The 2964-nt window shown below is 41.1% G+C and overlaps 1 protein-coding gene across 2 annotated transcripts in view; it reads left to right on the top strand.

The window, feature by feature from the left end:
* LOC116848140 overlaps positions 1-2964 on the top strand; it is a 183818-nt gene that overhangs the window by 45630 nt on the left and 135224 nt on the right. The gene's annotated exons all lie outside the window — the stretch shown is intronic.

Genomic DNA, 2964 nt, shown 5'->3' with positions numbered 1-2964 from the left:
TCTCTCTCTCTCTCTCTCTCTCTCTCTCTCTCTCTCTCTCTCTCTCTCTCTGTCTGTCTCTCTGTCTCCGGGCGACACTTGGAGCATCGTCAGCTGTCAACCCGAAGACACGAGGACGGCGCTTCAATTTGCATGTCAAGGAAGAGGTATTACGCGAATTGTCACTCGGCAATCAAATCGCTAAAATACCGCGCGTTGGAATAACCGAAATATCGAGGAGACGAAATTGCGCGAGACGACCTGAATTATTGAAACGTGTCCGCGCATTATTGTCCTCCTTCTCTCCTTCTGCGCATATTTATACACTCATTATCAATTTAAATGAAGAGAACAAAGAACTTTCCCGCACGCGCGTTGATAAATATACCCACGCAAGAATTGCGAGAGAAACAGTTAGAAGTAAATATGGGGGGAGGCGCTTTAACATAAACACAGCTTCCAACGGAAATATTCTTAATTTTATCGTCGCACCGGTCACGCAATTGCACTTACCGTTTCTCGAAGATAATCACGGACGCGAAAATACTCGCAGTTCGTCGTGATAATAGTAGTTATGCTAATACAACGACAAGGACGAGAAGACAACGGGTTGTAAACCGGCGAAAATTTGATGTGAAAGATTTATACGCTCGAGAACGAAAGAGAGAAGGAGAAAGTACAGAGAGATAGAGACAGCCGTTGTATGTGCCGAAATCCGCCGTTTCGTCTGATTGTTGTTCGCGGGCGGGAGCAGACGAACGACGACGAGCCGACGACAAAGAGAACTCCGGGACGAAGTGGTCTTGTAAATTGCAGGTAGCCGGGGGAGTTTGCGACCCGTAGGATAATCCCGCGGTAACGCTGTTGTGATTTGCGATTACTCGAGTGCAGCCGAGGTCGCGATGCGCGCCGGCTTTGAGGATAAAACGCCGGGTGGACGTGTTCCTTACACCTCGCCGAGGCGTGCGCGAGGTCTTTTTATTTATAAGTAGATTACGGTGATATGATGATTAAAAGGCGGTGCGTCTCGCAAGGTTGCAAAAGAAAGAGAAGAGGCTGTACTGTCTCTAATTTTATTTCTGTAAAAGGATACAAGTTAAGGCTTTAGGATACTTGCTACGCGGAACTTTTGATTGATGACGTCACAAGCGAAGAAATATACGCCAAAAATTCCTGCAAAGTATATCAAAATAAAAATATCCGAAATACGATATTTGCACACGATCGATTGAGTCTAAAAGTAGAAAGAACGGCCTCTCAATAACTGGTCAGGAATTTTTATTACTGGCCAGTTTAGGCGACGCTTGCTTCACCGGTAATTGGACAGTATAACCAATTAGTTTCTAACCGAACTTCTTTTCTGTACAAAATTTTGTCAAATGGTTTTTTTACCGTTCCAATCTACGTTGCAAAATATTATATTTTATTATTCATCATAAAAATAACGTGAAACTCGTGTTTCAGAAGATAGAGCTTTTTCTCGTTTAAATTCATTAATTATTAAGATGATTGTAGCTTCGTTTTTAATATCCATTTATTTTAGTAAAGAAAATTATATGGTTCTGTTTGATAAAATAAAAAAAGGGACCAAAATAAGGGTCTATTAAGAACCAACACACAGGTGTGATATAAACTAACTATATCAAAAAACTGTTAGTATCTGTCCTCAAAGATGTGTAGAGGTAAAACAAATTTTTTTATTCTATTAAAGTACAAACAAAATGTGTTTCGGTCATTCAATGGATCCTCTTCAGTGGTAACAATATTTTTTTTTACGAAAAAACCTCATAAATACAAAAATATATTTATTTTTAGCCTAGTTACTACCCAGCAACTGGCCAAAAAACATTGGTCAATATTTTCCGAGTTTTCACTAGACTGAAAAACTGTTCACAACTTTTACTAACCACTTTTTATTATCTAGCTTTTGACTAGTTGTGTTTATTGTTGACCAGTTTCTTCTGGAAATTTTTTTACTTGGAACTCTCAAATATTTCGAACACTTTCCCTTTGCTCCAACCATCAATAAATAACTGTAAAATTAACGTGACACGCATCCTGCCTTTTTAATCAATCTTTCCTCACATGATTTGATCACATTAATTTTACAGTTATTTATTAATTGTCAAAGCAAAAGGAAAAAAATACTTCAGAGATGTGCTTATTCGAGCAGGTGTCATTATTTTGGGTATATCTTGTTATCACGACGCACTTTCGGGCATGCATTTTCTCGCTTCTGACGTCATCAATTAAGATAACCGCGGCGAGTAACCAGGAGCCTTCATTCTCGTCATTTAAATGACGAGAATCGTCGTCATCGATAGCGCGAAGAGATTAATTGAAAAATTTTCACACACGGGCGATGGACAACTTACTTTCAGCCATTACACTATCTTAAAGTGAATCAGCGAATAGTCACTGATATCAGTTATGAGTATAGCACTGAGCACTTTCAGTACTATACTTATAACTGCAAATCGGTGTATATTCATTATTTTCAGTGATATTTGACTGATTCATTTTAAGAAAGCACGTTCTCGCGCATATCTCCTGATCCTGCTCCCTCCGAAATATCTCTCGATCGAATTTTAGGAAGGTCAAAGGATTCAGCTTTCGGTAGTGACGGAGTACTCGTGTACTGAGTTGTAAACAAACGCTGCTGCGCAGAATCGGGCGACGCGAGACATTTGAAAAATCGTGAAAGAAAACGGCGGAGAGAAGGCGAGCCGACTTATTCAGTGACGTTTGTTTACGACCGGCATAACTCCACTCAAGGTCTCGCTTGCGTTCGAGCGAGCGAGCGAGCAGACAGACTTTTATCAGCGCGCGTGAACATTAGCCCGATTAATTCGCGAGTGTTCGCACCGTTCTTGGCGTGTTCGTACGAACATCAGCTAAAGGCCGGTTCTCTATTTTCGTAGAGTCCGCGCGACGCGTGCACGACACGTGAAACTCTTCCTTCCTCTCTCCCTCCCCCCCCCCCCC

This window comes from Odontomachus brunneus, unplaced genomic scaffold (genome assembly GCF_010583005.1).
Source record: "Odontomachus brunneus isolate Ranch 3 - 2012 unplaced genomic scaffold, Obru_v1 Obru_scaffold_090, whole genome shotgun sequence".
Classification (NCBI taxonomy): Eukaryota; Metazoa; Arthropoda; class Insecta; order Hymenoptera; family Formicidae; genus Odontomachus; species Odontomachus brunneus.
This window is presented reverse-complemented; position numbering and strand designations above follow the sequence as displayed.